Source organism: Leguminivora glycinivorella, chromosome 2 (genome assembly GCF_023078275.1).
Source record: "Leguminivora glycinivorella isolate SPB_JAAS2020 chromosome 2, LegGlyc_1.1, whole genome shotgun sequence".
Taxonomy (NCBI): Eukaryota; Metazoa; Arthropoda; class Insecta; order Lepidoptera; family Tortricidae; genus Leguminivora; species Leguminivora glycinivorella.
Genome location: NC_062972.1, coordinates 8,093,040 through 8,114,939, shown reverse-complemented (window position 1 = coordinate 8,114,939; position 21,900 = coordinate 8,093,040). Strand labels below are relative to the sequence as shown.

Below are 21,900 nucleotides of genomic sequence, written 5' to 3'. Positions count from 1 at the left end.
TTTTAAAACCGTTAACGCAATTGTTGTTTTTTTTGTTTTTGTATCCTTGTTTAAAAGGTAATGGTCGTAAAGCGTTATTACGGGAGCGCTACAGGTAGAGACTGCTCAGCGTTGGAGCGATCACGTACTGTTTAATTTACTAGTTTTAGTTTGTGTAGTTTAGTGCCGTGAAAAAAATCTTGTAAGTAAAATATTCTTATTGCTCGGAATTTCTAGAGTTAGGCGTACATTTTTATAACCCTTGCAATTCGCCCCTCTTCACCCTGACTTATTTATGCCACACTTCTAAACTTCTGAGGGCTTAAAAAAGATGACAATCGTTAATAGAAAACCGCTTTCGAAATTTATAAAATGTATGGAAATAGTCTCGTGATATTTCGCAATATCTGCAACTGCGGTCCGTTTATTCATTTGGTGATTTGCAATATTGTCTAGGCCCTTTGAGGAGTGTCTTTTCAAAGGACTTAAGTCAACAGAGGTTATTTTTATCTATTTCCTAGAGAAATAAACCTTGTTGACTTATAGAAATAAGTCCTTTTGAAAAGACACTTCTCCTTTGGTTGTTAAACTATAATCTGCTAAGCCTTAATACCATAGATAGAAATAATGTAAAACAAGGTGTCTTTATTATTGACATTTGTCAAATTTAATAATGGAGTAGGTACCTAATATCTTTTGTTATAGGACCAGGTTACATAAAAACTTATATAATATATCTATAAAATACATATTTATTTTATAGTCTAGGTATTCCATAATGTACCTATCTATTAATCCCAACTTAATGAAGTAGATATGATAAATAATTATCGTATTGTAGTATGTTAACTGTTGACGTCACTAATAAAGTAATTTACTTACGCCGCCATGTCCTACGAGGGAAGGCGGTAGGGTTGACAAAACTTCTATGTTACAAATTTTATTCCTGTCTAGTAGCTGAAATCTTAATAGGCAGAGCACAAACAAAAACATTAAAAAATATATATTCGGGGCATTACAGTATATTTACGTACCCAAAATATTTTTTTGCCCACCATCCATCGGAACCATTTTTAAAACACAACCATTGGTGCATTAGGGTAATTCCGAATAACAGAAATGCTCGGGTAATTTCGAAAGGGGAATTTTGATATGATGGAAATAATGGTGATTTTTATGCTACTTTCGAAATTACCCTAATGCACCTTACACTAATTAGGTGAGGGTAATCTTATCAGCAGCAATGTACATTTAGCTTATTAACATTTTTGATATCATACCACTATACTACTAAAGTAGAAAAAAAGACGTATGAATCTTGAAACTCAAACGCATATACGCCTTTATAGTTCTAAGTAATATTTGAAAATAGTAAGGTGTATTGCATTCTCTTCGTTAGTTTTTTGAAAAGGTCGTTGACTTAGTGGGGTAACAATAAAATCATTAGTAAAAACAATGTATGAAGGAATGCAGCTTGGATTTTTTACTTTAATTAAATTAATTTATGTGGAGAATGTGAGATTTAGAGCATTGGCTTTAACATGATATAAACATTCCTTCATTGGAACCCTACTTTCTTGTGTCGATAGTTTTTCACATCTATGGGTAGTTTGTTCTAAGCATTTTCAGTTTTGGTACATATATAGTTCGTTTCATATTTTAATTTGACATTCATAATTAATTATCTGTTATACTTACCGTAAAAATAAACATAGCCTAAAGTACTTAAAGAGTACGAACAAGATACCACAGACCACTACATAAATGAAAGCCAATGTTCAAGTTTTTTGCTTAGCCACTCAGTTGCTATTTTAGAGAAATTGAGTGGTTAGGGCCACTTGCACCAACGAAAATGGAGGGTTAACCCTCCATTTTATATATATGTCGCAGGGAAATGGCCAAAATAGAGATTTGATCAAATCTCTAAGGGATATGATCAAATCACGCAAGATACCAAAATGGCAAATCCATTTCATCATTTATCTAGAAAATTTCAGTCATTTGACTAAATCCCTGACTCTGTTTAGTGAAATCACAAAATCGGCCAATAGACACGCCATGTTTCGTCATTTCACTAGATTTGTTTAGGGATTTGATAAAATCCCTGAACCACGACAGTAAGTTGACGAAACGAACTCAAAAAGTCAATTCCTTTTAACATTTCGCTAAACGAATTTAGGGAAATGATAAAGTCTTAACTGAAATATGGTATACATATAATAAATATGGTAATTTGATCATATCTCTGGACAGATTTCGTCGCGAAATGATAAACAAGTTGACTTTATAAGCTCGTTTCGTCAACTTACTGTTGTGGTTCAGGGATTTTATCAAATCGCTAAACAAATCTAGTGAAATGACAAAACGTGCCATGTCTATTGGCCGATTTTGTGATTTCACTAAACAGAGTCAGGGATTTAGTCAAATGACTGAAATTTTCTAGAGAAATGATGAAATGGATTCGCCATTTTGACATCCTGCGTGATTTGATCATATCCCTTAGAGATTTGATCAAATCTCTGTTTTGGCCATTTCCCTGCGACATATATATGAAATTTGACAGATGACATGACATGGGCTAACCTAACCCCGAGTTAAACGTTTGGTGCAAGTGGGCCTTAGCTATTAACTATGCTAACCAATTTAACCTGATGTTTTAGATAACATTACATATTAAAAGTAAAGTAACGGGCAGAGACAAAACCTCAAGGAAGACGGATCAGAGTAGACGGTAGCGATAAATATTAAACGAAGCTCAGTCCAGTCCTAATACTTTGTACTACTGTAGGTAGATATCTATCTGTCTATTTAACTACCTACTAACCTAAATTAATACTGATAGCACATTACATATTAAAAGTAAAGTAACGGTAGACAAAGCCAGTATATCAACGAAGACGGATCACAGACGGTGGTGATAAATATTAAACGCTAGTATAGCTCAGTCCCAATACTTTGTGTAGATATCTGTTTAACTACTAACCTAATACTGATAGCACATTACATATTAAAAGTAAAGTAACGGTAGACAAAGCCAGTATATCAACGAAGACGGATCACAGACGGTGGCGATAAATATTAAACGCTAGTATAGCTCAGTCGATCTCAATACTTGGGTAGCCAATATCCGGAGCGATAATCGCCTAATACTCAGATAGATTCCGTCTCATAGCTTGCAACTTTTGGGAAGTTAAACCAACGTGTTTGGAGACGACCTAAAACTCCATACCAAGCTTTCGGTGTACAAGGCCATAATACTCCCAATACTTACGTATGCTTCTGAGTCCTGGTGTCTGTACAGGGGAGACATCAGAAAGCTTGACACTTTTCACATGCGATGCTTACGCAATATACTTAGAATTAAGTGGCAAGATCGTGTGACCAACACGGAGGTATTACGTCGAGCCAAAATATCCGGTATGGAGGCCATTTTAATGAAAAACCAACTTAAATGGAGCGGTCACGTTTGGCGTATGGATGACTGTAGACTCCCTAAATCTGTTTTCTATTCGGAACTTGAGTATGGAAAACGAAGCCACGGGGGACAGTTCCTGCGTTATAAAGACGTTTTGAAGCGCCATAAGGCTTTACATCTCATGTGAACGTTGGGAGGAACTTGCGGTCCAAGGTCAGAATGGCGCCGTAAAGTAGGAAAAGGTGTAGCTGCCTTTGAGGAAGCTCGACTGGAGTACTGATAGGACATTACATATTAAAAGTAAAGTAACGGTAGACAAAGCCAGTATATCAACGAAGACGGATCACAGACGGTGGCGATAAATATTAAACGCTAGTATAGCTCAGTCCGAACACGTAACCAGTTTGTGTAGATATTTGTCTAAGCAGACGGCAGTGGGGAGATGCGAGCGGTTTAGGCCCGGCGCAGACGATCGGATTTAGCGTCCGACTTTAAGTTTCGGCTATTGGTTCTATTTCATTTAAAAACCGGAATGTTTCAGCCCTGTCGAAACTTTATTTTTGCTAGTTTAGGTCTGGTAAATTGTAGTTTTTGGAACCTTTCCACATCCACAACTTGCAGTGTTGTAGGTACATCCCCGTTCCCTCCAAATCAGCTTTTTCTTAAAGTTCTAAATTGTTAAAACTTGTACTGTGTACTGACACTGATAATGTGATAATTTAGTGTTTAGACATTGGATCTCAGCACGAATGGCACAAACGCTCACGAAACGCTCGTAGATATATAATAGGGAGAGATAGATCTCTAATATCGCTCTTGCGTATTGGCGCGACAGAGCCAGACTAATACCTATCGCGGCGTTTCGTTTTCGTTTCGCGTCGCAGAAATGCTATTCGGCTACGGCACCAGTTATAGTGTGCTGTACTTTAACAACATTCATTGTAGCATTTATCAGACGTTGATTTTAAATAGATGTAGGTAAGTAATTATTTTCAAAGTAATGATCTATGCCTGCTTCGTACTCTCCAAAATTATTTAAGCCTTTGTCACGTCATTACTACCAAATTGCGACTAAAAATCGCATCTAATCGCCAATCCTCGCCAAGCCTAACCAGGGCCGCTGAAGTTACGCGGGTAAGAGCGCAACAAGAATAATACAAAATGTTTTTCATTTTCTTTATGTCACCCCCGGCAGTCGTAAAGGCATTAAGCGTGACCAAACTTTTGTTTGATACGACCGATGTAAGTGCGCAGTGCCGTATTCTTTTAGTATTTTGGATATGTATCGCGAGTTTTTTTAGCCGCTGGCTGGATTTATTAGGTCTGTTTTATATGTAGTGAAAATTACTAATTCATTGCTCTATGCTAGAGCACAAGATTTCTCCAGGAATCCCTGGAGCAACTTCAATTTTTCCTACAATTTACTACATCGTAGGTACTTATTTAATCTCATAGTTACTTGACTACTATCTATCATTTATTTTAAACTGACAGAATGACAGTGTGTGATCATTTGTGACTTAGGTAAAAAAAGTCTCAAAATTCAAAATAATACACTCCACACCTCTCATCGTTATATTAGATAAACGATTGTCATCGTATCTACACCCCAAAGCATTCATATTAAGAAGGCAACTATACTTTAATTTCAGTAAACACAAGTTCTGAAACTTCCCTTTTGTATCTTGAACATTTCGTTTGTTTTAAATAAAAGTAGCAATTCGTTTAGCAGCGGAGCTTCGCCATAAACTTGTCAACCGAACTATTTCTGTGCTGTTTGTTCGCATTTGACAAATTGCGTCTCCCAGGCGCCATCTTCTGAGTATTCCTAGATAAAAGTTGGTTTATATAGTGTTTATTTTGTGTGTGATTTCTAATTAAAAGCGTTAGCAAGGTAATCAGAAAGGAGTAAAAGACTAGGCGCACCGCGGGAAGTTTACGAAAAAAGATTGCGAATTCGCGAGTGGGTTTTGACATTTTTCGTCAAGAGCTAAAGATTTTTGATTAAAATTTATTCGAGTCTCTCGGCTATATTAAGTAGCTGTATTTAAAATTGTATGGTAGGTAGGATGTTTGCTACCAATATACCTACAATTGAAAATAAATGGGACTTATGAGTAGGTAGACATGTCTTCGTGATGTTTTTATCAAGCTAACTTTTACATATACAAGGTTTGAGAGGTATTTTTATAGCTTGCCCCTTTACTAATAATGTGTAAAATTCAAAATAAATACGGCCACATTTTGCATTTGTTGCTAAACCAAATTTTCCAAACAGTGTAGGTATGTTTACTATTAATAGTCCGTTGCTTCTGGAAAGTTATGTATGAAAATGTTGGCATAATTAATGGAAGATTTTTTTTGATTGGGATATGTACATTACAGGCCGAAGTTATTTTTCATCAACCCTCCCCATCCCTCCCCCCTCTGCGTCACCCCTCTTCCCCCCCTTCAATAGCCGAAAATGCGGTTTTTCGCGATTTCTGACAAAACCGTTGTAGATACAGAAAAAGCGTGTAGGAGAAAAGTAATCCTTGATAAATTTACTACAAATCGTTCATTGACACTTTGGTTCTAGCACTTATAGGTTTCGCGTGATCCATCACGAAAGTTGGTCCTTTACTGCAATTTTCTTTAGTGAATGTTAAGTTTTCTCCCAAATTGCTTACGAAATCTGTTTGATATTACTAAAATATTATAAACTGAAAATGAATTTCAGGGGGAAAAATCACTACCATGGGTGGGACTTGAACTCACGGCTACTGGATTGATACTCCAGGGCTCTACCAACAGCTACCAAAAGCTCATCCCCAGTCATAGATACACTATATAGATCAATGGTACTCCTAGCGACTACTACCGTGAAAATATTACGTCTTAAATAGTTACTGGAATTCCAAGACATATTGGAAATTCCACCCATGGTAGTGATTTTTCCCCCTTAATTTTATTTTAGTCATGAGTTACAATATTTTAGTTATATCAAACAAATTTCGACGATTTCGTATGCATTTTGGGCGAAAACTTAACATTCACTAAAGAAGATTGCAGCAAAGGACCAACTTTCGTGACGGATCACGCGTAAACTATAAGTGCTAGAACCAAAGTGTTAATGAATGATTTGTAGTAAATTTATTAAGGATTACTTCGTTCCTACGCGCTTTTTCTGTATCTTCAACAGTTTTGTCAGAAATCGAGAAAAACCGCATTTTCGGCACTTTAAGGGAGGGTAGAGGGGTGACGCAGAGGAGGGAGGAGTGGGGAGGGTTGATGAAAAATAACTTCGGTCTATAACGTACATATTTCAATTTAAAAAAACCTTCCATTAATTATGCCGTAATTTTAGCTAATTTCCCCCTGCTATAAGTATTGCAAGAACGAATGATCCGTTTACAGATGTAAAGTGCGAAAAGGGTTTCCTTCGGAAACGTTCGTACGTTTCCGTAAGAATACGAAGGCAACTCTTTTCGCACTACATCTGTAGATACATAGTTTTATTTCATGAGTAAGTATCAGGGTTACTACTGAAAACAATACGAAGATCTATTAGGGTCCATCTTAAAGGAGCTGAAATTATATTCTTGTGTATGTGCTTGAAATATTATATGGAAAAAATATATATGGCGGTCACATAACTCAACCCGCGGCCCGGCCTCGCTCGTAATTCGTCGTGTGTGGCTCGCGACTCTTCTATACCACCTTCCTTATAATTTCCTTTAATACTTCCCCTCCGTTACTCTAACACCTACGCTCATTATAAAAGAAAAGGGTTGATATTCCATTGTTACAAATAAGGAAGTTACACCGTTCTTTACCCGCGCAACACCTAAAGCCTTGGACAAATGTGATCTATGATAAACGTGATTTCGGTAACGAGGCCCGCTGACGTTGATCAATGGTCATGATTGTTATTTTTCTTAGGAACGAGGAAAAAAAGGAAAAGTGTGAACACGGGGCCTCCATAAATAATTCCGATGAAAAATGCTTTATTGTAAGATCACGTGATTTGATGTAATAAAGAGCCATCTCGGGATTAGGAAGCTTTCCGGGAAATAGTTTTGGATGGTCACCCCAGCGTGCTTCGGAATGAAGGATTGTAAATTACTCCGAGATGTTTGGGAAATTGTAAATGCCTCAAGTCTCAGCTGCACCTCGAAATAAGTGGTAACCCTACACGAGAAAATATTGTCTCCCCTTTTGAGCAATTATTTCTGCAGTTTCGAGAGACAACATTTCTCCCCTTCTTAAACCATATTTTTCTCTTACTTTTGAAAGAGATAGATCGCATTCGAGAGCCGCGAGTGTTTTACGAGCGAACAGTTATTATTTTCTTCGAATTGCTTTACCGAAATCTTGTTACTGCTGGAATTTTCTCCAAATAAATAATTTTATTGTTTGCGTTAGTCGAGCGACATTTTATAGCAAGTTGTACTTTATATAGTGACTTTTCTCTGCAAACTTGTATCTTGTTACCTAAAAGTTTTGCTCGCTCTAAGTAGTCGTTTTTCATAGTTAGGACTTGCATTTAAGCCGTATATCACGTGTCATGTCAGTTTTTGTGCTTAACTTGAACCGTCATCATACAATGTGAGAATATTCATCGATTACTGGAAGATAGTCATAATTTCTAAGTAGCTGTTAACAGAGTCTATTATTCAATCAAGTCTAATAATAAACGTATAATTATGTTGACTGGTTGGTGAGTAAAAAATTGTTAATCGGTGCTTGATCTATCCATCTTGCATCGTTTTAGCATTTATATGGTACTCAACAATGTAGTGTTGACGGTTGAGAGCAGTTTGGTCACGCAACTACAGAAAAATTGTATACAATAGTGTTATAATTTAGACCTGTCTGTATATATTTAGTCTAGTCATAGACATTGAATATCTGCGGAAATTTCGAAAGCGGTTTTTTTAATCGCAGCTAAAGTCGCCTGTACAATGGGTTGTGTTCTGAAGAACTGTTATGCAAAGTAAATGTCTTGTAAATATTTTATGCATGTATAGCTCCCAATGGAATACATATTTGCATATAGGCACCTTAATTATTTGACAGGTATTTGGCATTCTTCATTCCGATTAATTATTACAATACAGAGTGGGGCCTGTAACAAAGGCGATTAATTATTATACATCAACATATATTAATGGTTGTCCACGCTCATTAAAAAAACGGTGATAAAAATCAAAATACAAGTTATTTTTAAAAGTCCCCGAACAAATTATCAGTATAAGCAGTTATATGGTGCCTTATTAAATATATTTTCATCGAAACGTTTGAATAATTTTCTATTTAGTACTCTTGCAAGCACACTCAAAGTAACACAGTATAAGCACAGATAATAAACAGTGACAGATTATGCATCCACAGCCACGTCCCTGCCGTGGTTGCCAAGTCGATCTTATTTCCTTGGCATCGGGGCATGCGAGTTCCTGATTTATCGTACTCTGTACCAAACTACTGAACTTTTCGGATTAAATAGTTTTTCTCGTTCCAATATTTGGCAACAATTTTTTCGGGGTCGTTTATTTTGTGTTGTGCAACTTAATTATTCGTCGAAGTTATCGTGTGCTTAAAATTTATTCAGTGTGTCCCATCGCTCTCCTTAAAATGTACGTTTTTTAGAATACCTACCACCATTAGTGAATCACTATGAAAATGTTTTTAAGTATATTCAATCAACTCGACATATGATGCAATGTTCCCTGTGTCCAGCTAAGTGCAATGCACAGAAGACCTTATAAAAGCCCCTCGAGGGTTGGAGGTGGCAAGATATTGGCAATATATTATCTCGTTTAAGTATGATCCTTCACAAAATAAGAAGAAGAATACTAAAATAGATAAATAGGCGAGACCTAAAATACTGATATGGATAATAGGTTACTGCATAATGATCATTTATTGTGCCAAAAAAACACGAGGGTATTATATCAAAAAGCAAAAAGTATCTGTATATTAACATTGTAGACTAATAGGTAAACATTTTGAAACTGAATTTAATAGTTTCCCATTCTACATGACAGTGAAACCTAAAACTGCAGTTTGTCCATAAGTTACATACATACATACATTACTTATAATCACGCCTGTGTCCCATAAAGGGGTAGGCAGAGCACATGTACTACATATTAAGTTACAGTGCCACTCTTGACAAAAAGGGGTTGAAAGAAATCCAAATTATGACATTGCAGTGACAGGTTGCCAGCCTCTCGCCTACGCCACAATTTAACCCATATCTCACAGTCGACTTCTACGACACCCACGGGAAGAAAGGGGGTGGTGAAATTCTTAACCCGTCATCACACCATAAGTTATGTGTACATTAGCAAAGACTCTTAAAAGTACCTAATTAAAAGTTGTGAAAACTTCCATAAACTATGCTCACATACTAGTACTTACATCATGCCTGCGTCACGACCTAAGTTATGTAAACCTAACTCCATTTTAGAAGGACTAAGATCTTATCCAAGTCTCCCAGTAGGGATTTAGGATTTATTGCCTAGTTTACTTGCTTTACTTAATTAAATTTCCTTAATAAGCTACCTCTTGAAATTGTAATTTGTAATAATTATGAGCTCCTTTTGTTTATAGTTCATATTTATGAGGTAATAATTAACTTTATAAATATAATACCTGTAGTTTTACTCTGTATTTCGTCGGTATACGTTTTGTAGCGTTTATTAACTTTGTACTCGTTTATTAACTTCCATCAAATCTACTTCTTTACAAAATGATTTCTGAGAAAAAAGGTGTCAACTTAGGTCAAGGCGTTCAAACAGGGGCTGCGCACACGTGTTTGATAGGTATTTGTTCTCGTAAACTATAGCTACGTGACACTGTTAGTATAATCTGAAATTTCGAATAGGTACTTTGTACCTATCTTTCTCTCCAGACTTTGTACCTACCTTTGAGTTCATTCTGATTCTATCATTCTAAATCCTACTTACAACATACCATGAATATCATATTTATCATACAGACATACTTGCGAATGGTAACGTCTGGTGTAGAATAAAGACCTAATCAGTGCTGCTATTACAAATTCAATAGCAAAAAGTCTAGGTATGTAATGTGATGTAAAACCATACTCTGTGTTGAAAATCATCCAATTTTCAATCAATTTCCACGATACATCACTCTTCACAAAGAACGCAATAACGCAATCGAGTTTACATAAATAAATCCATATAGGTGACTACCAAAACGATGTTACCAATGAATATTTAAATCAGCAGTCCAATTATCCGAACTATAACTCGCCACATAGCTGTCGACGGACTTTTTAAAACACTCGCTGAACTCTCTTCGAATAGATTCATTTTATTTTCGGCCTTAATGTTAGCGACGTGCGACTAAGCTTTTTTGAGCTATTTATACCTTTGCTGGTGTGGTTACACCGCGTACGTATACTCAAGCAGGATTAGATACTTTTTACATACCTACTGGATTAGTTTATTATCCGGTGCAAATCAGTATTCACGAATGCATGTCTCATTTCTATTTATGGCTTCAATTATGTTCCTTGTGTGACCTGTGACTTGCCTGACCTTATTAGCACAGACAGTCCCGGACGAATAACTGACGAATTCATATCGACCATATCGTCCCGCGACACCAGTTCGGCCAAAATGTAACAGTGGCGAATAACTAACAAACCGATATCATCCCGCGAACTGTTGCCCCCTTTTTACTTTTTCACATATTTGGGCAACATAGTAAACAACAATCCTTAGGTTAAGAGATCAAGAAGTAAATAGTATACGGTCACAATTCTCGTAAACATAACAGTTCTCTAAATTCTCGTGAGATTCTCGCACGAAGTGTGCATTGTCAGCGCATCTAGCTATGCACTGCCATTAGGCTGGCTATTTTGGGTGCACTTAACGCCCTAACAAGAGTTGCAAGAAGTGCATTCGCACTCGCTTTGGCTTGAAACAATGCGGAGTCAAGTGGTAGGTCGATACAAATTGGGCGTAGTTGATGTATGTTTACTTAAAACGAGTAAAGGGTAATTAAAATACAGTCGGCAATAGTAGGGGGTGAAACAGCGCATTAATATTTACTGCCACTATTGCAATAGGTATATTTGAAAATGAATTTATAATATTAGTTTATTATAAATTAAAATACCTAATATATAATAATTAAAGTACATAACGTAATATCTATCCCACCAAAAACATTCTGTAAAAAACTAGCCAAGTCTCGATGGAGCTGTTTGTTTATCTCTAAAAAGTAATGAAATCTAGACAAAGTCGTGCTAAGTCTAAGGTTCCTTACTGCGATTTCTTTATTATTATAGTTAATGTTGTGTGATAATCTGTAGTTGTTACAAAGTGTTTAAAATACTTGTAGGTACACGATATTCACTATCAAAAGATATTTCGCATGTAATAAAAACCTGGCTATACAGACAACCCGCGCGGCAAAAACGGATTAAAAGGACAAAATAGCATCAGAATTAAATTTTCACACATTTCCATTTATTTGAATACCGAATTTCTGTTCCATTCGTTTATTCGTCCTACTTAGGTTACACAAGCAAATATTTGAAGTAACTTTTTGGTACGTTTTTTTCGGCCGTGTCATGTTTTGTGAAATTTACGTCCAGCTTAAAGCGTCCAAAATTTTAGCTTCGCCCGTCGCAAAATCCTGATATATTACCGGCCGGGGGGCGGATTGGGTCGGAAAAAACCTCCTTTATACTCTTTATTATACTTACACATCTACTAAGCAAATTGTATTAGAAAGAAAAATCCGTTTTTCGAATTTTCTTAGTATGTTTTCCATGGTTATCCTTCATGTGTTTGTGACAAGAATAAATTACATAGGTACCTAGTTACTTTTTGCGATAAAAGATTTTATATAGTGGACTTCGGCTGGATTTTCTATTAGGGTTGAACATAAACGATATTCAAACCAAATACTACTGTATTCCAAATACTTAAGAATAGTTTAAAATTTAAATATGATCTAAATAGATTGTCATTGTCCATTATAACATTTATAAGTTGTCCCATTGATATGTGCATCGCAGAGGGGATGCGGACGGCTGGGCGCAGGTACCGGGGTGGAACCATCCCCACATGGTTTAAAGATGGAATCCCGTATCGGAATATTTGTTTCGCATCGACTTCCCCTCACAGCGGCCATATCAGACCATGGTGTAGAATTGTAGATTGTAGAATTTTTAAACATCAGATACACAACTGTGAATGTTTTAAGTTTATTACGAACACATATGATTCTGATTCTGATTTCAATATCTTATTTACACCTGGAATATGTTAGAATTGTTAAATAATGATATTGTTTTAAAACTTGCCTACGCAGCGGACCCCAGGCTCCCACCATAACGCAAGGAGGATGATGATCTTATTACTAGTTATGTTTATGTAAATAATGATATTGTTTTAATTACAGACCAGTATCTTACTAGTATGTCATTTAGTGCGCGTTTTATGTCGTTCATTAATAGTTTAACGACGTGATAATCATGCCTATTTGTTTATGTACCATCTTAAAGCAATAAAATTTCATTCCGTACCATAAACGTCCAAATATTATGTGTTCGCTCGTTAACCGCAACGGCTCAATTTACTTTTTATAGTTTAAATATTAACATCTTGTGTGGTCTTCATAGTGTTCATTAGCATAGACAAATAAAATATTAACGCATTAATCTAATATGCGTTAACGAATGTAATAAAATCTTGCTTGCAGGGGAGGTTGAGACAGTCCGGGACCCTTTTTCGAACAATCGAAAAAGGTCATATAAATTTAGGCGTTCAGTGTGACTTGTGACTTTTTACAAGGAGTACTCATGTATCCCTGTAAGCCCACCTATGCGTCTTTCTTATTGCCGCCTAAATCTCGAATATACATACAAATAAGATTAATCCCGCTGAAAGAAAAGGGTGTTACAACCCTTTTGAGTTGAGATCGGGAAGAATAATGTCCTGTGGAAATGTTGGTTTATTTTTAGGAAATTAAAATCCGCTGAGCGCGATATTTTCCAACTGCTGTTCTTTATATTTCTATTGTAAAGTCAGAAAAGGATATTATTTATTTGTTGGCCTTTTATACTCTTATCTTGTATGTTTTTAATTGTTATAATCTGTTTAGCGAAGTTTTTTTTATCAGTAACTCAGATGTATGTAAATGACCTGCTTATTATTTAAAAAACATTAACTGGTTAATTTTAATTAATAATATTTTTTTCAGTACCGATGGTGTTTTTTACGCACTAGTGCGAAAAGTGGTTCATTATATGCCAGGTCGAAACTTCGGAGGCTCATCGTACTGAAAAACGTCGTACGATACACGTGCGAAAAGGAAATTCGTAGCTCGTGTCGATTTAAAACACTCCCTTCGGTCGTGTGTACATGTTCTCTTATTTCAATATCTACTTATTTTTTGCAATCTGCCCCTCCTCTCTTTCCTCTTCCTTCGGTCGTGTTTTAATTTATCGCCACTCATTTCGAACTTCCTTTCTTACGCACTTGTATCGTAATGTACTGTTTAACTCACATTTTGATGTTTTTACTAAGTCGTAAGTCTTAAGCTATTAACTAAAGACTCGTTTTATTTTACACCAATTTTTCATCAAAATGCGTTCTAGTTTCTTAGATTCCTGTTGGTTTCTTAAGACTCATTAAAGTCATTAAAAGCTAAAGAAAGCACCGGAAAATCGTGTTCATGTCAACCACGTGTCGCCGAATATAATAATTACTGTCATAACCGTGAGAAAACGCCGTGAAAACATAAAAAAGGTGATAATTGTCGGTTAATTACGGAATTCGTGGTACAGTCAGCACCAAAGCTATGAATACAGCCAAAGTGCCAAAAATATATATACAGAACTTTATTGCCTGTACATTAAGGTGTGTATACATATATTACATATTTCTGGCAATTTGTCTTGGTTGCTGACTGTACGAGTAGGTCAACGTTATCTGTGATCTAAGTGAAACGGTAGCTTTGAGTACCGCTGGGTTAGCGCGGAGGTTAGTGTTATGTTCGTAAATCAAAGTTTACAGGTTGTAGGGAAAAAATTGTGGAGTTTATGAGTGTGTGATAATTTTGTAAGATTCTGAGTATGACTAGGTTAGGTACCTACAACTTGTAATAAGATGTAGAAGGGTATAGTAATTTTTTAAGTGTGACCGTAAGGATCCCCAAACATACGCTATGACTTGACGAATAAACAAAAAAAAATCATTTTTTTTTTATATTAAAGGAAATAATGGAAAAATTTTTACGCTTCCGGCGGGACATGAACCCGCATCATTTGCAATCCGTGCAAGGCTCTTAACCAATTGAGCTACGGAAGCCACGCCGGACATCGCAAATCTTTCCATGCCTTTCCTTATGTACACACGTCTTAGGGTGACGTCTAGCGCCATCTACCGACAGACTATTACATCTTGTAACGGCACCAGAGTCTCAAGTTATATTGAAAAAATTTTTCCATTTTTTCCTTTAATATAAAAATGTTTAGAATCGTTAGCAGACGTTTCTGCTTGTTAAAAATAAAAAAAAAAATCATTTGTCCTAGTAAGCTAGCTAAGGACTCCATTTTGAACCCTAATAAAGTAACCCACTTTTTACTACGTCTTCTTCGACTCACTTGCACAATGCGAATAGCCAACGATGGACAATTTTCTTTGAAGAAAACGTTCTATAATAATTAATGAATCCAAGACATACACTTCATTTTGCATCATGGAGTTTTATATGAACTTCTAGAAGTAAAAAAGTAAAACTTAGGTGCTATGCCCTTGTAATTTTATGTGACTTAACCTAAGCGAAGTCACATCACATACTTAATGTAACTTCAACAACGAGCTAGCAAAGGTCGATATTTCTCGCAACCCTTATCAAGGGAAGACGCCGTTGTTTTTCTCGGTTTTCTCAAATAATTTTTATGTCATGTCATGTCAACACCGCTAATTAGACTTTTGAATTTAACAATAAGTATGCATGCAACACCTCATTTTGAAACATAAATTGGACTACTATAGAAGTAAAACAATGATACCATGCCCTTATATTTTTATGTGACTTAACCTAGAAGTCACATGAATAGCGACCATAGGTCGATATTTCTCGCAATTTCTCGCAACCCTTATCAAGGGAAGACGCCGTTTTTTCTCGGTTTTCCCAAATAATTTATTTAGCAGCCCGCCGTCAATTTATCTCGGCGGGGCTAATTTCGCCGGGCCGGTGGCTGCGCATGCTGTAATTCAACAAATTGCGCGTCCTGCACGATTTATGGCCGCTCGCACTTGACGGAGTGGAGGGAGGACCATTGTTCTTGATACCACGTCTTGTGTTTTTATTAGTATTTCACTCATATTTGGTAAACTAAGTCTCTATTTAAACTGTAGAACACCAATAAAAATAAATAAAAATGTCGACGAAAGTCCATAACCACATTTTTGTATTTTTACACGGCTGCCCAAAAAAGAGTTAAGTAATGTTTTAAGTGTTCATGTTTGTATGTACATACTTCAGCGGGTTATAGGTATCTGTAACTGGTAAACGGTACTGGTAAACTTTTATAGACCCTGAGTGACAACTTGACAAAAGAGTGTCAAAAATCATTAAAATTCATGCCATTTTTACAAATAAATCCCGTTATTTGACTAAGTAAACACTGTTTCAATGTTAAGTAAACCATGGGGGTCATTGATCGCAACATCTGGCACTCGAAAACTAGAGAGGCCTGCATTTTTTTTAAAGACGATACAATATTTTGTTTTACATTAGTTAAGTGCTTTTTGACACTCTCAAATACAACCTTACATTAAATATCTTTTCTTTGCAAATTAAAATAAAAACGTGCGTTCAAGCCTCGCTCACGCTTTGCCAAGATACAAAGAAAACTATGTAAAGTAAAATCGTTAAAAATGGTCTTGGATTCAGATTAATTTGCCATATGAAAGTCATTCTACAACTTCTGTGATTTTGAAACTTACAAGAAAAATCTAAGACCGCTCTATTCGAACACTCCTACCGCGACACGTCTAATACACCTCCCAGGTATGCCTCCCCACTACGTGCTCACTCCAGTACCTTAGCCAAGAGTACCACCGTTCATACTCCACAGCATATCGCAGATATATCTCCCTCTATCGCTCGCTATTCGTGCGACTGAGCCAGTTGCCTATAGTTTGTCACGTAGCGTGATAATTTTTGCTCTTAGCTAAGGTCCCTGTAGTGGTAACACATAATCGTATCAATTATTCGCCTGGCGTTTCTCTTCTTTATTACTTTCCTTGCGCGCTCTTTGTACCGCTTTGACTTTTTCTAAAAGCCTTAGATCTTCCTTTGTCTGAGACAGATGGATGGTGGAAAAGGGTCTGTGACTTTTTTGACCGCTGGTCGTTCCTGTAAATTAAGTTAGTATCGATTGCATGATGTTGAGGTGAATGAAGAATTATTATGAATACTTTTTGTAATTGTAAAAGGTACATAACTTTAAGCTGTGGGTATTGTTAGAACACAAGTATTAGTTCCTACGAACATCGGCTACGACCACTTAAATGGCCAAAGTAGTATTGTAGTACCTAATCTTACATTTTCTCTCTGGTTTTTTAAGCTATATTGCTGAAGCTTGTTCAAATGTTCATATACGGTTTGGAAACTTACACACACTTTGACATTGTTGTAGATTAGTTAAAATACCAAACATTTGACATTTTATACCCCTAAATTAAAACCTAGACAAAAAGTTTCCACTTACCAATTAAACTAAATATTTGAAGCAGGAAACTTTGCTATCAACTTCTATATAATCATAGCAAACAATTCCTGTATGAAAACAGCTTAGGTACGTTGGCTGGTATATGTTTCTTTCTGCTGACTTCGTATCGCCAGACAGTCGCAGCGAACGGACCGCATCAGCAGATGCGGATCTGTATAGAGCTGTTGGTGCGATTTCATTTAAGGGGCTCCACAAGTCCACACGCTTTTCATCGATTTTTGTCAAGTTTTAAGTTGAAACTCCTAAATAGAACCACAAGACCATCGGCCATCGGTTCAATCTTTAATCTCTATTAGCAAGAGCCATACTTATTAAAAAATAATAATGTAAAAGTATAGGTACCTACTTAGCATATCAGTCAAACGACAAGATCGAGCAATGACTGATTCTTTGTTTTCAAAGACGGGTAGATCACACCAATACAGTTTCGCTATATAACTATATACCCACATAATATGACAAATAATACTTAAGTACTTATTTTTTATGAGTTTTTTAAATATGGTCTAAAAAAACATCGAAATTTGATTTAATGAAGGGTATATTACATACATGAAATCGACATGTTTAGCTTTACCTTTGACTTTTCTAAAAATACAAGAGCGATTTTAATTTTAAACTAATTAAAACAAAAAGTTATGACAAAAAAACAGTTTTTGACCCTAAAGTTTTATTCAGTACAGGAAGGTGCATATTGGTATACACTAACACTTAACAACACTTTTGTAGATTAATAACTTTAATAAATGTACAATACAATCATTTGAATTATCAGCGTTTTTTTATTATAATTATCAATTACATTTTGATTTGGAACCTAGTTAGGCTGTAGCAGTTACTCCTACATATTTACATATAATATCCTTTCTTTTGTGCGTCCATTAACTGCAAACTGGCTATATCATCAATCTGAAACAAAAAAAAACAGAATCAAATAACTTTTATTATCACACCAAACACGTCGCAATCACACCCGCGACCTCACCATACAAAATGCTCCGTCTTTGTAAATCAGCATATGCAAAGTGGTATAGCAATAAATCTCTTGCTCTTGCTCGTTCTCGCATCATGTTACATCTTAATTTCAGCGCCGGCGCGGAGCCTGCCTGCCAGAGATACGTTTTATCAAATACGCATTACGCTAGGAATTAACTTTAACTAAAAAAAGCCTCCGTGAGCTGAAGCGATAAATAATGAAACGCTGTTAGAACGGGCCTGTTTTAACATGCCCATGGGGCTCGCGCGAAATTATTTGCATTTTAAGTTTGCCCTTTCTTTATGGAGGTTTATTGCGTTTATTGTGATTCGGTTATAAAGGTTTGTCGATGCTCTTTATTATGTTGTGTGGCTAACATAATCGGGGCTGGCATTTTGATTTTAAGGAGAATGACTTGTAAAGTACCTACTAGTATACTTTATTTTAACGCGTAGGGATGATTACATTCCACGAAATAAATTTACAAAAGTAAAGTTTTGCTTCAGGTTTTTAAGGACGTTATAAATAATATGACCAAAACCAATGTTTGTCTAAAGAATGATTTAAGGGCGTGATCGCCGATCCGCAGTCGTACATCAACATCAATCCTTCAAACAATCGCACGATTTCGTTCCTTGTCGCTTTGCGTCGCCCACGAGATAAGCCCTACACTCTCATTGATTAATAACCTTTGCATTTACTTGCTTTATGCAATTTGTTATATGCATAATTGCGTGATAACTGAATGATGAATGCTGTATGCTAGGGACCAATTTTTATCTCAAATGCACGCCTGTCGCTTCGACGCCCGTATTATTTGCTGCGCGAAAATTATTTATTGCACTTTAGTTTTGCATAATTGGCATTTTATTAATTTCGCTTTTCCTTTTGTTTCAGGTGGTCGTCGCGTAGCGTTTTCAGTGGCTTGGTAGGTGTTAGGATAACTAAGGGCTAGCTTTCTTCAGTTTGTTTGCGAACAGATGCGTCTAAGAAATCATGCGCTTCATTCACACGGCACTCCCAGCACATTGACGCCGCGATCAAGATATCAAACTTGACTGTCGAATAAATTTTTGTGCCAACCCACACGAACGCTTAGGCAATCGACTGCCGAAGATTTATAGTCAAAATTTCCCGTTAGTAACGCTTACCGAGCACACTCCGCGTATCACTATTTCACAAATAAAAGAACCAGTCGCGATATGATCGTCGACTATAAATTATATGAAGCTCGGATGAAAAATACGCGGTTTGGTGTCCGCTTATTTATCGCTTAGCTCGGCTAATGTATGAATTTATGTTAATCCGGCGACGATTTAAATAGTGGCATCTATTAATATTTAATTAAGTTACGTAAACAGTCGGAGTCTTAAAAGCTGTAAATGGTAAATCGGGCGGTCATCTGGGTTGGGAGTGCGGGGTGAAGACGTGAGAGCGGACCGGTATCGGCCGGGATCTGCTATCGCGTGGCATCGCTCGGTGGCTGTTCCATGCTAGGATTAGGTCGGTACCCGCGTGTTCCATTCCGTGATATATTGTTCCGCATCTCCGTATATAAATCTCGAACGCCTGCTGAGGTACACGGACGCGGCCGCCGCGCCGCACCTTCCAGCTTCAAATGGAATTGTGTTTTTATTTATCATGCGAATCGCCCCCCTATCGCTCACCGGGATCGCACTTTATCTGCCAAAACTTCAAGTCGTATCGGCTCACACTGCTCTTTATAGTTACTATTCTCATGTATGTTATAGTAAGAGCTCTCGTTGACGAATACCTATACTAGAGTTACTCATTTTTCGTGATTATATTCACAAACTTTGTACTTGCCATGACATTAAAATCTTAATTCTTCTTAGGTAAATCAATCTTTGTCATTGAAACGAGGTGGGGGCGAAATACAAATTTTATATTCTAATGTATATATTAGTGCAAGTTGTTTGTAGGTATTCGTAAGCTAAATCTGATGTACAACGTCTGTATACGTTCATATTACACTTTAAGACATACAGTGATATGTTTCAGCTTGTAAACCGTGTAATATAATGAGTATTACATACTGGAGTGACGAAGTGAGGAAGCGAAATTGTGTAGAACCTTCGTAATTTAAATGTTAAATTTAAATCAGATTTCTTAGCATTTAGATTTCTACTTTTGATGTCTTTAAAACGCCGAGTAGGATAATGTAGTGAAGATATCTTTTGAATCTAGTGGAAAAGTATATATTCTTTCTTGTAAACAGAAAACTAGTAGCGTTTTCTAAAGAATTTGATTTGTAATTCGATAGTATCGTTCCTTCTTATGCAGCTGTTATGGTAAATCTAATAAACATTAGAAATAAATCCCGCAGCAGATAGGATCGATGTCGTAAGCTGTATCGTCGTCACGCCAGGCTCCTAAATACGTAACTACAAAAGCTTTAGTATGAAAATTTATTCCATTTTATTAGTCGATAGCTTAATTTATTCTTAGAGAAATAGTTTACCTATAGTCAGAGAAATGACAACAATCAAGTCTAGTTGTGCCCAGTATACGAATAGCTGACTAACATAAGATAATATAATTTATTTTAAGATACATTAGCTGTAATATTTTTGGATTCCTATAAACATATACGTAAATTGTCTTCTTTAATCTAGTTATCGAGTAAAGTTAGGTGGAGGTTCTTTCAGTTATTTTACGTGTCTTCAAAGTGCCAAATTCATTTTATAGCTGTCATTGTTCATTTGTTTACCTCTAGAAGTTCCTTTATCGTGTTAATTAATGAGTTTGAATGAGGCAGTAATATCGTGACATGTGTAAATGTTTTTTTTATCGCCGAGTATTGAAAGAATCCTCTCCTAAATTTTCTTGTATTGTTCATCTTGTAAATATTTCTATTTGTAAACTGATTATTTATAAAAGTACATCCCCTTTGGTTTAAACTCGAAATTTAAATATTTTAGCTTTGAGAAACATCGCTTTGTGTAATACCTATTTATTATTCACAGATGTAATTTAATAGCACGCGTACTTTATGATGTTTGTGACCTAACCGAAGCATGCTGGAAGTGTTAATTTGGTCGGGTACCCATTGTTCATTGAGTGTCGTATAAATTTCGTTGGTCGACGATTTGTCTTTCATTTATTTAATTTGAAACGTGCTCACGAATGTTATACGTAAATTTGTCCTTAAAAAAGCATTTGTCATACGTAACTAGGTAGGCCCATTATTGTAATGTAATATAATTAATTAATAATAAATTAGTTATAAACGAAGAGAAATACTTAAACCTTGAGGGGATAGTGTAGCAAATGATTTAAATGTTTGTGTTTCATGATTGTAACTGTGTGAAAAGTTGTGTAATATCATTATATTACCTATTTACGTATATAAACAAAAAGCGATATTATAATTTTTGTACAATATCGGCTATAGTGCGAGATGGATCTGCATTAAAATTCTGTTACTGTAGTACATTCTTTTATTTTTAAAACCGGCGACCCCAATGTACATTAGTACATAATGTATAGTCAACCAATTGGAACCCTAGGCCACTCTACAACCATGTCAAAATGACAAGCAGTAAGAGATCTCTTACAAGCTGATTACTAACGTCACTATGACATAGTTCTACAGTGGCCTAGGGTTCCAATTGGTTGACTGTACCAGTTACCAAGGTAGTACAATTTTAAAACATTTGCACAAAACATGTAGTAAGGTTAAACAAAAGACGCCATATATGATTTGTAACGATGATTAAGTTCAATGCAAATTTAATT

The 21,900-nt window shown here is 36.1% G+C and overlaps 1 protein-coding gene across 2 annotated transcripts in view; it reads left to right on the top strand.

Moving 5' to 3' along the window:
- LOC125236137 (homeotic protein ultrabithorax) overlaps positions 1 to 21,592 on the top strand; it is a 216,207-nt gene extending 194,615 nt beyond the window's left edge. For both annotated transcript variants that reach the window (XM_048142845.1, XM_048142838.1), the window contains one exon: positions 19,039 to 21,592. The gene's annotated coding sequence lies outside the window, so the exon portion shown is untranslated. The remainder of the gene's footprint in view (positions 1 to 19,038) is intronic.
- Positions 21,593 to 21,900: the final 308 nt, after the last annotated feature.